Source organism: Cupressus sempervirens, chromosome 6, assembly GCF_028749045.1.
Source record: "Cupressus sempervirens isolate cs-2001-9-10 chromosome 6, ASM2874904v1, whole genome shotgun sequence".
NCBI lineage: Eukaryota > Viridiplantae > Streptophyta > Pinopsida > Cupressales > Cupressaceae > Cupressus > Cupressus sempervirens.
The window spans coordinates 351,015,865-351,030,139 of NC_143123.1; positions in this window are offsets into that span (position 1 = coordinate 351,015,865).

A 14,275-nucleotide genomic window follows, 5' to 3' on the forward strand; every position below is an offset into this window, starting at 1 on the left:
AGCTCAAATAATGAACATACAGACTAATATATTATGATTAAATACATATTGTACAATGCTAAACTAATCAAAATACAAATTAAAAAAAACTTAAACACACTCAATAAAATAAAGAATCACCAGGTGACTTCAGAGTGGGCCCACCTCCTTATCTTCTTGGTGATGAAGAGATGAATTGATTTTTTATAGCTTCTTAACCATGAACATGAATATAGAATTTATGATTTGGAATAATAACAATCTCTGTACAATATTGTGTGTTTTTCAGAACTATGTATATATATCCCTACTTCTATCTCCTACTGCTTATATAGATGCAACTTATAACAACTTAGACTAGAATATAGATAATGAAAACCAAACAATACCAAATGTACAAGCTTATTTACAGATTGCAGGTAGTTGCAATAGAGAATAGGAAATGACAATTTTGGTTCCTACCATGTATGAAGTCCTCCATCTTGTTTTAATCACCATACAAATAATACCAGAAATTGGATATGCACCAAGAATAGTCTAATGGTTTGTTATCATTCCAACAAGATGTTGTCTTTATCCAATATGATTTTGAAATGAGTTAGAAGAATCTGACCATGTGAGACTATGAAACTTATTCATTGCTTAGTTGTATTATTAACAACAATAGAAAATGATCTATGTTTGGATGTTAATTTCTATCCTCTCACATATTACTCCACTTGATGTCCTATTTATGTGTGAAATCTACGGCAATGTTTATTTTCTAGTTGCATCACAGGTTTCTAGCAAATTGTATTTGTCTTGAACCATTATTTAGAGCCAACATTTTAAAATGGTTTGGAAATGCTTCCATTTCATCTCCTTAGCAACATAACAACTCAGAGTAGCACAAGTTTTATTAGCATCCATACATGCGTAGTATAGATCATGTGCATATCCTGCGTAGTGGTTGATATCATTCCAAGCTTTGGAGAGAATATGCAACAAGTATTGTAGTTCATAATAGAAACAAAAATAGGTAGCTAGAAAATACATTCTCCACTAGTCTTCAATGTCCTCTCCACGTGATCTTGTAGAGTGAATGATATCTACAGAAAATATATCTTTATGCTAATAAGCAATAATAGGCAATACATTTCAAAGTGGATGGAACTTTGTATTGGTGAAATAGCTATAGGAAGATGTATAGTGGGTGACAGGATGAACATGTGAAATAGATTATAGGAAAATATGTTCCACAAACAATATGTTGTAGTAATAAAGACCAATAAAAAGAAACCAATAATAAATTTTCCATATTTTAGTCCCAAAACAATATTAAATACTACTTATTTATATTAAACCATATGCAATGCAAAAATGATAATAATGAGATGGGATGGAATGGAAATGGAATAGGAAAGTGAGTAGGAAAGTGCATGAAATGGATTAAAATATGGAATTAAATAGGTTATAATTGGCTCTCATCATTTATTGTTTTATTATTTGGATTCTGGAATATGTATGTAGCTTGATCAATCTTTTTGTTGTGCTAAGATGAATTCGCACCTTAAAAAATATCTCTAAATATACATGTTCAAAAGAAGATATATAGAGATACCTATTTCAAAGGAAAAGAAACCAACATTTACATAGCCCTTGAAGAAAATTGAAGAGCTAGGGCATGACAATAAAATCACAGAGCAAGGACACAACACAAAAATGAAATCATAGAGCAAGGGCACAACATGGAAAAAATATCACAGAGTAAGAGAACGACACTGAAATTGTAGAGCAAGGGCATGGCACTAAAATCACAGAGCAAGGGCATGGTGCCAAAATTGCAAAGATGACAAAGGCACACCAACCAATTTGCAGAGCAAGGGCATGGAAATGAAATGCAAAGAAAAGCCACAACAATGAAATGTAGTTATATCAAAATTTTAAAAAGCACCAAGTACAAGGGCATGACAACATTTAGAGCTCTTCACCTTCTTTTGTGTGTAGCTCTCCACCTTCTTTCATTTGAAGCTCTCCACCTTATTTTTTGTGCAACTCTCCATAATCAAAACAAATGGGAAATGATTTATGTTGTGTTTTCTTCTTCTTTTTATTTATACTTAAGTGAATGTCTCCATTATGACTCTAACATTGGTATTGCGATGACGTTGGAGAAAACTGCAAATAAGAAAAATGAAAATCACCACAAACTAGACCATTGTCACAAAATATCGTCACAATTTGATCCCAAATGTTGTAGTGTCCCATAGAATGGTAGTACTAAAAAATAATAATAAAGAAAATATAGTTTCATATACACTATCTAGGCTCGTGGAATAGTTTGGGCAGTTGTAAGATACAAGGATAAAGATGCTACCCATAAATGACAACTTGAAACATTATAAAATATGGACCCATACATAGGTAATACTAGGAAAATCTAATGTAGGGGAAAATAATTAGTGCATGAAATAAAAAATAGTAGTTGTCCAATATTTAAAACCCCAAATTAAAGTTGTAGTTTCAAATTCATGGCCTACACCATCTGAAATTAATATATGGAAATCATCACGACATCATTTCTATCCAATCATGCACCACAACACAACCAAATATTCTTCACACAACTTGAGATAAAATTGAAAATAATGAAACCCCAAATCAGATTAAAATAGAAAAATACCAACAATATAACAATGTTCAAAATGACTCAAATGAGCCAAAAAAAAAGAAATTTAAAGAAAATAAACAAACCTCAATCAATAAAATAATGAGTATCTAAAATTGGTGTCTTCAAAAAGCTTTCTGAGTGTAGAAAATATGGCGAGGCCAATATTTACTTCCATGTCTAGTTGCAGCCTTTCATATTCTCTTTATCTTCACTCGTGTGTTATTTCAAATCCAAGGGACAAAACCTCAAAAAAATATGTCTCAAAATAACTGACAAAAATAGTGTATAGTGCAAATTAATTATAGAATAATTACTTTTAAGATAGTAAAATGTGTCATTCTAGGTAATTCCTTGACATTTATGGCAGGCCTATTTTCATTTACAATTTTAATGTTGTGGCATTGCTTCCAATGCACTCGTTCTATTTTTTGGGGCATGCCAAAGAAAAATTACACCTACAATTGGACCTTTTCCCATGCATTCACCAAAAAGAAAAAAAGAAGAAGGTTATGATCAATTATTTTTTAGGTATCTAACAATAATGATTTTCCATGACTTCCCACCTATAATAACCTATTAGCTAATTAGAACTTGTTTGGTATAGGCTTATTTCTTGTTCTTCACAATTGATATTTGAAATTAATTTACTAAAAATTACATGTAGATTTTGTTGAAGAATATTGTTGAAATATAGAAATGAGGAGATTGATGAAACATATCATGGAACAATCATTATTTTGTGACTAATATCAAACCTACTACTTGCTAGTGAGAAAATTGCTAATTTGGTTTGAATGTTATCATTTGATTGATTGATGAAGAGGATTTGAAAAGAAAGGATAACAAGAGTACCTATAGAAAGGTTGAGTTATATGGTGTATAAAAGGAGTACTAAGACCAAGTAAGACTTTGATGATATAGTGTATTATTTATCTACTTAAGGCTATAATGAAAGGATACTTAAGCAAAGACAAGAAGAAGGCTAAGAAAATAAATTTGTTTGCCAAGCCTGATTGAGAAAACAATGGAAGCCAACCAAGTCACTACAGACCAAGCAAAAAGTTAGTTGAAGCCAAGTGAAGGAAGTTTAGTATGTGTCAAGCAAAGAGAAATCTAGTAGATGTTGAGCGAAGAAAGTTTAGTGTATGTTGAGCACCAATAAAGACTTAGTGTATGCCAAGCAACCTAGTATTGACCAAGCATGAGAAGACAATGATTACCGAGAAAACAACATGTTATTGTTGAGTGCCAGTAAAATGAGTTTGATCGAAGATTTGACAAATCTAAGATGACAAAGTTGATTTCTTGAATTGTGTGAAGTGTGTGGAAGATAAGTATGAGGAGCTAGTGGCATAGAATTCAAGATAAGTTATTTGAAGACAAATTTGAAGAGGATTGTGAATGAAGTTTCTAGAAGAGAACTAAATGGAAATGAGGGTAGATTCAATGAGTCTAACCTAACCGTAAGATGGACGATTGTGGTTGACCAAAAAAAGATCTAAATTCTTTATTTAAGGAGATAATTGGCCAGAAGCAAAGTGTCATAATGCAAACTAGAGATAGAAAAGAAGTTTTGAGGTGTTGCTTCATTTGGTGGCCGAAGGGATGAGGCTGTAGTTGGCATACTAAGCAAGAAGGCTTAAGAAGGTGAAGGCTTAAAGGGTGAACAAGCTCTCGGAGATGAAGGAGATTGAATGCCAAACACAATGGAGGACTGAATAAGTGATCTATAATCTACAAGGGAGTTATTTTGTTATCAAATCAAGTCCTATTGTTACTTTCTAACAATTGTATTAGTATGGATAAATCCTTTGGATTAAGGTTGACCTAACAGTCATGAGTAAATCATTTAACAAGGTGACATTCTAATGGAATGTCTTAAAGTTTTCTAACAAGGCTAACTCCTAATAGGGTGATTGAAATTTTTTAATGAAGGTCACATTTAACAGTGTGCATTGTAACCTTTAACAAGGTTGGCTCCTTACAGAGTTGACTTTAGAATAGTGAAAATTGGTAGCATGTTACTAGTGGTTTTTCCCAAATTGGGTTTTCACATAAAATTCTTGTGTGCTATTTCATGTTTACATTTATGCAAAGTTCATTTGACCTAGGACAATAATATACCATGGTTTGAGATATTGGATGATCAATGCATGCACAAGTATTTGTTAAGTACTAGAAAGTTTTATTTGTACATGTACATATAGACCTTGGATAATTGATTTGCCCCCCTCTCAGTTGTTCTAAAGCATTCCAACAATTGGTATCAAAGCATTTGGTGCTTATGAAAAGTTTGAAGGTACTTAATGTTAGAGTAATAAGATATTGCCATATTAATTAAATCATTTTGATTTAATTATTAAGTCACTTATTATCTCTAGTTTACTTAAGATAAACTTTAGGCATATAATAATTAATTATTTTATTAATTAACCTAGGTTTTACCTATTAGGGTTTTGATCTCCTTTTATAAGATGATTTCTCATTGTAAACGTTCATTGAGATTAATTCATTTTTTATAATAACAATTTCTCTTTTTGCTCATCAAGAATGTCTCATCTATGGATCTGGCCATTTCAGCCTCCATAGATTTTCTCTCTCTCTTTTGTAATAGGTGTTTGCATGCATGTGATTCTTGGGAGTTGTGGGGTGCTTGTGAAAGATTTTTTTTGAAGGTACTTAAAGCTAAAGATCAAGATGTATAGGAAGGAGGTGTCCAAGTTAAAAGAGGAGAACTTTCATGCATGATAAATTTTAATGAAGTTGCATCTAAGAGGACTTGGAGATTATGTATAAGCAACCAACACCACTGAATGTGTTGTAGTAACTGGTGCCCAAACTATTGAACAACTCAAACAAAAGAAAGCACATAATCAAGAAATGTTGGAGATTGCATCAACCCTAGCTATTCATAGTTTAAAGACGTTAAAACATGTACCACTTCTAAAGCAATGTGGGGTGCCCTACAAAATATCTATGGAGGAGAGAAGAATGTGCTAAGAGCGAAATTGGAAAGTCTAAGAGGAAAATTTGATGAAATGTGAATGTAAGAAGGTGAGGCTATAGTCCAGTATTGTGCAAGAATCAAATATGTTGTAAATGCAATCAAAGGAGAAAATGGAGTTATTGGAGATAAAACTATAATCAACAAAGTGTTGAGAACCATAATGCCCATCTATGATATTAGAGTCTCTACTATACAAGAACTAAGGTGTACTCCTGGTATTGATCTAACCCTTGAAGGACTAGTTGGTAGACTCACTACTTTTGAACTTTCAAATTTTGATAATTTTAAATCTAAGAATACTAATTTTTCTTTTAAAGCTAAGTTAACAATCAAAGTACCTAAAGTAAAGAAAAAGGTCAAGCATGTTGCTAGTGACTATGATATAGATGATGAAGATCTAGAAGAACTGCAAGCACTATTGGCTAGGAGATTTCACAGAGGCAAATGTAAATACAAAGTTAAGTTACCCATCATATGTTTTAATTGTAAATAAGTTGGTCATATTGCAACAAGGTGTACTGAGAAGAAAACCAACATAAATGAAGACAAATTTAGAGGTAGAAAATATGAGAGTAATAAAAGGCTATAAAGACAAGGGAAATAAAGCTTATTACATTGTTGAAGAAAAATCTAATGAAGAATCAGATGATCATGATGATGAAGATGTGTGTGTTGCTTTGAAAGATTATTCGGATAAAGATGAGGGAACTACATTAGTATCTTATGTAACCAAAGGTGAAAGGTGGATCATTGATAGTGGATGTTCTCATCACATGACTAGTGACAAAAGTAAGTTCATCACCCTTGAGCATTACAATGAAAATAGTGTTAGATTTGGTAATGATGCACCTTGTCCCATGAAAGGTAAAGGATCAATAAGATTGACAAACAAGATCATGTGTGAAAATGCTTACTATGTAGAAGTACTTAATTATAATATGTTGAGTGTGTCAGAATTGAATAGTTCAAGATACAAGGTTGAATTTGAACACAAGAAAGCTAAGATCTATGATGCCAATGAAGAACTCACTGGGAGTGGAGATCAGACTAGAGGTAATCTATTTTATCTTGACATTAATGAAGCTATTTGTCTTGTCATACAATTTGATGATGTTTGGCTATGGCACAAAAGATCATGCCATGTAAATTTTGACAACTTGGTTAGTATCAATAAGATGAAAAGAGTTAGAGGTTTGCCAAAACTGAAGAAACCTGATAATGTGATTTGTAAACAATGTCAGTTAGGCAAGATGGAAAAATCTAATTTTAAGAGTAAGACTCATACTTCAAAATAAATTTTGGAATTAGTTCATTCTAATCTATGTGGACCAATTGATGTGCAAAGCTACAAAGGTGACAAATATTTTATTCTATTTATTGATGATTACTCAAGAATGATGAAAGTTATGTTTTTGAGAGAAAAATATGATGCTTTTCAAATGTTTAAGTGGTATCTGAAAAAAGTTGAAAAAGAGACTAGAAAAAGCTTGAAATGTCTGAGATCTGATAGAGGTGGAGAGTTTACATCAAATGAATTCAATAACTTCTGCAATGATAGAGGAATCAAGAGACAAACTTTTGCACCTAGGACCCCTCCACAAAATAGAATAACTGAAAGGAGGAATAGATCTATGATGGATTGTTCTAGAACATTGATGATGGAGAAGAATGCTACTTTAAAATACTAGAGAGAAGCTATTAGTACAAATGTCTATACCTTGAACCGAGTACAGGTCAAGGAAGGGTACAAATTTCACACCTTATGAATTATGGTATGTATACTCACCCAATTTCAAATATTTTAACGTATTTTAAAACAAGTGTTAAATGCTTAAGGACAACAAAAATGGTAAACTTGATGCAAAAAGTGAAGAAGGTATATTCCTAGGTTATTCCACAAGAAGTAAAGCTTATAAGTGTTTAAATACTAATAGTAACAAAGTTGTGGAAAGTGCAAATGTAAAAAATTTGATGAATATATAGAAATACATGAAGATGAAAAAAAGAAGGGACCTAAGAATTACAAACCTTTATATACTACTATGAAGGCATGCCTACTAATGCTATAGTTACTGATAAACAAGAATTAGTGATTGTTAAGTCACAAACAATGGATGTCGAGTTGCATTTAGGAGCCAAGTAACAATCAAAAACTGAGGTACATTCTGATGCTAAGATTAGTTTATAAGAGATGAATGTTGAGTTACCTAATAGAGAAGTACACAGTGAACCTGAGATTGAACTTCATGAACAACCTATTGTTGAAAGAAGAATAGAGCCAAGATTATCAAAATATGTAAAGAGACATCATCCTATTGAACAATCATTGGAGAAAAAGAGGTTGGACAAATGAAAAGGAATATATTAAGTAATGAGACATGTTTGTTAAGCATACATGAACCTAAATTAGTGAAGGATGCATTAGAGAATGAAGATTGGAGTCAAGCCATGAAAGAAGAAATTGATTAGAATAAGAAGAAAAAAAAATGGACATTAGTACCTAGATCAGAGGATAAGAATGTTATTGGAACCAAGTGGGTGTATAGAATCAAATTGGATGATAATGGTGAAGTAACAAGGAATAAGAAAAGGTTATTTTACAAAGGTTATGCACAAGAAGAGGGAATTGACCATGGAGAGACATTTTCCCTAATTTCAAGATTGAAAGGAGTAAGAACTTTTCTTGCTTATTCTTCTTATGAAGGACACAAATTTTATCAAATGGATGTTAAGTCAACATTTATGAATGGAATATTGGAAGAGGAGGTTTACATTGAACAACTTGAAGGATTTGTTGATCCAAATGAAAATAACATGGTGTGTAGACTACACAAAGCTTTATATGGTTTAAAGAAAGCTCCCAGAGCATGGTATGAAAAATTGCATAACTATCTTGTGAAGATTGGTTTTGAGAAGATTGATGACAATAACAATTTGCACTTGAAGACAAAAGGAGGTAAAGGAATTTTACTAGCTGAAATATTTGTTGATGATATCATATTTGGAGGAAAATGATATCATATTTGGAGGAAAAAATGCATTGTGTAAGACATTTGCAAATGAAATGATGAAAATATTTGAGATGTCAATGTTTGGAGAAATAAAGTTCTTTGTTGGATTACAACTTTATCAGATGAAATATAGTATTTACATCACTTAGTTCAAGTATGTAAAAGAAATCTTGATAACTTTTGGTATGGAAGATTCAAGACCAGTTAGTACTCCTATGGTGACAAGACATAAACTATCTGAAATAGATGATTCTGTTGATGTAAATCAAACATTGTACATGTCTATGATTGGCAAATTGCAATATGTAGTTCACAACAGACCTGACATTGAACTAGCTATTGGGATTATTGCAAGATTTTCTAAAAATCCTAAGGATCAAAATCACTTTATGGTTGTTAAAAGGATTATGAGATACTTGAAAGGCATAGAAGACTATGGTCTATACTACAAGAAATGAAAAATTTGAATTGAGAGCCTATACAAATGTTGATTGGCTGGAAACATTGATGATAGAAAAAGTACATGTGGAGGAGCATTTTTCGTAGGAAAAAGATTGGTCACTTAGACCAACAAGAAATAGAATTTTATTTCACAATCTATTGTTGAAGCTAAATATGTGAATATTGCTATAAATTATAGAAATGTAGTGCGGATTAAACAATTACTCAAATGAATGAAGGAAGAAATCATTGAACTTGCGATCATTTACTATGTTAATACAAGTGCTATAAACATATCCAAGAACCCTGTGATGCATACAAAAACAAAGGACATTGCAATCAAGTATCATTACTTGAGAGAGTTGGTTCAAGACAAAGAAGTGAGATTGGAATGAGTGAATACAAAGGAATAGATAGCTGATATATTAACAAAGGCTTTACCTAAGGATGCACATGAATATCTTACAGGTAAACTAGGGGTGATACCCCTATCCAAAGCTACTTAAGAAGCAAGAGTAGTGCCCTACATCAACTATGTTGAATGACATATTTTACAACTTGATGTAGTGGATCTTACCTTAGGAACTACCCAAAGTAAATCTTAAAGTAAAGGAGCTAAAACAAAAGATTTACAGTCACATGCAAGGTGACAGAGGGAGAACTTGAATTACTGATATCTACATGAGAAGATGTCAAGTCTATGGCATTGTTGTCAAAGAGGGAGAATATATTGAGGTAGAATATACAAAGAGTTGTACTAGAAAAGAGAGAGATCATAAAGAAGAAGAAAGATTATAGCCTATATAGAAGAAGGAAAGATATTGATAGAGGGAGAGATTTAAATAAAAGGTATTAAGTTTCTTTTTGGTATTGGTTTTCCATCAATGCCAAAGAGGGAGATTGTTGAAGCATAGAAATGAGGAGATTGATGAAACCTGTCATGGAACGATCATTATTTTGTTATTGATGTCAAACCTACTACTTGCTGGTGAGATAATTGCTAATTTGGTCTTAATGTTATCATTTGATTGATTGATGAAGAGGATTTGAAAAGAAAGGATAACAAGAGTACCTAGAGAAAGGTTGGATTATATGGTGTGTAAAAAGAGCACTAAGACCAAGTAAGACTTTGATGGTATAATTTATTGTTTATCTACTTAAGGCTATAATGAAAGGATACTTGAGCAAAGACAAGAAGAAGGCTAAGAAAATAAATGTGTCTACTAAGCCCCACCAAGAAAATAGTGGATGCCGAGCAAGTCACTACAGGCCGAGCAGAAAGTTAGTTGAAGTTGAGCGAAGGAAGTTCAATATGTGCCAAGCAAAGAGAAATCTAGTAGGTGCTGAGCAAAGAAAGTTTAATGTGTGTCAAGCACTAGTAAAGACTTAGTGTATGCTAAGCAATCTAGTGTTCACCGAGCATCAAAAGATAGTGATTGCCGAAAAAACAACATGTTATTGCCGAGTGCCAGTAAAATGAGTTTGATCAAAGATTTGACAAATCTAAGCTGACAAAGTTGATTTCTTGAATTGTGTGAAGCATGTGGAAGATAAGTATGATGAGTTGGTGGCACAAAATTCAATATAATCCATTTGAAGACAAATTTGAAGAGGATTGTAAAGGAATTTTCTAGAAGAAAACTAAATGGAAAAAGAGGATAGATTCAATGAATCTGACCTAACCCTAAGATGGATGATTGTGGTTAAGTGACAAAAGATTAAAATTCTCTATTTAAGGAGTTAGCAAGCTAGAAGAAAAGTGTCATAGTGTGAACCAGAGATAGACAAGGAGTCTTGAGGTGTTGCTTCATTTGGTGGGCAAAGGGATGAATTTTCCGTTGGCATACTAAGGAAGAAGGCTTAAGGAGGTGAAGGCTTAAAGGGTGAACAAGCTATCAGAGATGAAGGAGATTTAATATCAAGAAAAATAGAGGATTGAATAAGTGATATGTAATTAGCAAGTGAGTTTTTTTGTTATCAAAACAACTCCTACTGTTACTTTCTAACAAATGTACCAGTCTGGATAAATCCTTTGGATTAAGGTTGACCTAATAGTAATGAGTAAATCCTTTAATAGGGTGACATTCTAATGTAATTTTCTAAAGTGCTCTAACAAGGCTCACTCCTAATAGTGTGATTAAAATCCTTTAATCAAGGTCACATTTAACAATGTGCATTGTAACCTTTAACAAGGTTGGCTCCTTACATAGCTCACTTGAAAAGAGTGAAAATTGGTAGAATGTTACTAGTGGTTTTTCCAAAATTCATTTTCCACATAAAATCCTTGTGTCAAATTGTGTGAATGATTTTGTGGTATTTCATATTTACATTTCTACAAAGTTCATTTGACCTAGGACAATAATATACTATGGTTTGAGATATTGGATGATCAATGCATGCACAAGTATTTATCAAGCATTGAAATTTTTTATTTGTACATTTGGACCTTGGATAACTGATTCACACCCTTCTCAGTTATCATGATAGCAATACCACAATACTCTAAAGCATTCCAATAGATTTATAATATCTAAGAATTATTTCAAAATAAATTTTATGGATGGTGAATGGTATATAGGTGTGAAACAACATTTATAGATCTTCAATTGTTTTTTAAATTAAACTAATATATTAATTAGTTGATGAACTTGTCTATTATACTAAGATAATGTCTTTTTTTCTTAGTAAAAGACTAAGGTCTTGATAGTTTATTAAATGAAATATTTAATTTTACATCTTCCTATTCCAAGAGGGCTCAATCATTGCCCTAGGTTTTCTAAATTATCCTTTTTTACTTACAAACTTGCAAGGGTATATCTTTGTTTTATAAATAGAAACACACAACTTGAATTGCCACTATTTTACTTTATATAATCATTAATTACTGATTCTCATTACATATCATGTTGCTTATGAATGATTGTCCTTTGAACTTGTGATGACGATCTTGTGCCTGTTTAAGTCATCATTTGTTTGCATTGGTTCTACATACATGTCTTGACTAAGATCATTGTTTGTATTGATTATAAAAAATATTAGATATAGAACAATTGAGGTATGAAAATAAGCTTTGAGCTTCATTTAAAAGAAAATTAACAAGTTAGAGTTTAATTTTGATTCCCCTATACCAACATATTTGAATTAATTTCTTTAAATAAAAGCTTTCAAGTAACTAGGGTATTCCCTTTCTTATGGAAGATGCTAATTTAACATGTATGATGTTCTAAACTTAGATTCTAATGTTAGTATATTTAATTACCTAGAACCTTATATCAAATTTTGAGTTTAGTTAAGAAAAGCTATTTTTATCTTATTAGAATGTCCCCTTCATCTACACCTTTATAGCTAATGTGTTCGCCTTTTTTATTTCCTTCTTGATACATAAATTTTATGTTTATCTCTTCAAATTTTCTAGTTAACATTAATGCATATTCAAGCTTGGAGTTTTAAGTCCAATTAGAGGTACTTATTTTCCTTAGAGAATTTGTTATATTTTTTGAATCCCCCTCAATCACAAGCTTTTAATTTCCATATGTACGCTAAGATTCATACCTTCTATCAAGGCCTTAAGTTCTTCTATGTTATTGGGGAGCACTCCTAAAGGCTTGACTCACTTGATTATATGTGTACCTTTATCAAAATGTATAATGAAATCTAATCTAGTTGGATTTGGGTTGCCCCTTGAGGCCCCATTAAAGTTTAGTTTTCTCCAACCTACTAGAGGAGGCTCTCATTTGCATTTGGCTCTAGCTTGTTTATTTGCTTTAGTGTAGATCATTGGTTGGTTAATTTACTTAAACTAATTCTTTCACATCTCTACATCCCACTCAAAAAGGGAGCCTTCTTCCTCATATAAATTATGAAGGTTATTAATGACCACCTATATGATACAAGCCTCCACTTTGCTAAGGAAAGAGGATGTGTCTAGACTTTTGTTTGCAAATATTCTTCCATTCCTCTCTTTCCATATTTCCCAAAGGAGTGTGAAAGGAGGATATATTCCATAGATTATTTTAGACCTTATATTTTCCATATTTGGGCTTTCTTTTTAGAAGATCTTATAGATTGTTATGAAATTTTGCTAACCAACTAAGCTTTTGGCATAACCATTACCAATATCTCCTAGCAAAGGGGCATTGAAACAACAAGTGATCAACAGTTTCAACTTCCTTTTCATGTAGTGAGCATTTTGAGGGATCTTTAAATTCCATCTTAGTAAACCTATACCTAGTAAGGATTTTATTTTGTAAAGTTTCTCATAAAAAGATGCATGCCTTAGATAGACATGCAACATCCCAACAAAGATTCAGGGGGATGCCAATCTTATCCCATTGTTAGGAATTAACTATCATTTCATAACCTTTTTTGACATTGTATTTCTTGTGATGTGAATATCAGGATTTAACTGTGTGATTTTGAGTCAAACTCGATGACCCATGTTTCATGAGTAGTGATTCAACATGAATCCATCTCTCATGAGAATAAATGGAACACTTAGCACTCATTGGATCTAGGTGATGCTCACAGGAGTGAAGCACCGAGACTTCCCGGGAGGTCACCCATCCCAGTACTACTCCAGCCTGAGCGCGCTTAACTACAGAGTTTCCTCCACAGTTAAAAATAAAAGCTTGCAACCCCATTTGCAAAACCTTCACCAAGTGTTGTGCCTTATGAACCATTCATTAGAAAGCCCCTTAAGCTCATCAATTGATAAGTAGGAGATGATTTCCACAGCTAGTTAAATTGTGATGTGAATATCAGGATTTAACTGTGTGATTTTGAGTCAAACTCGATGACCCATGTTTCATGAGTAGTGATTCAACATGAATCCATCTCTCATGAGAATAAATGGAACACTTAGCACTCATTGGATCTAGGTGATGCTCACAGAGGTGAAGCACCGGGACTTCCCAGGAGGTCACCCATCCCAGTACTACTCCAGCCTGAGCGCGCTTAACTACAGAGTTTTTTCCACAGTTAAACCCAAAGCTTGCAACCCCATTTGCAAAACCTTCACCAAGTGTTGTGCCTTATGAACCATTCATTAGAAATCCCCTTAAGCTCATCAATTGATAAGTAGGAGATGATTTCCACAGCTAGTCAAATTGTGATGTGAATATCAGGATTTAATTGTGTGATTTTGAGTCAAATTCGATGACCCATGTTTCATGAGTAGTGATTCAACAT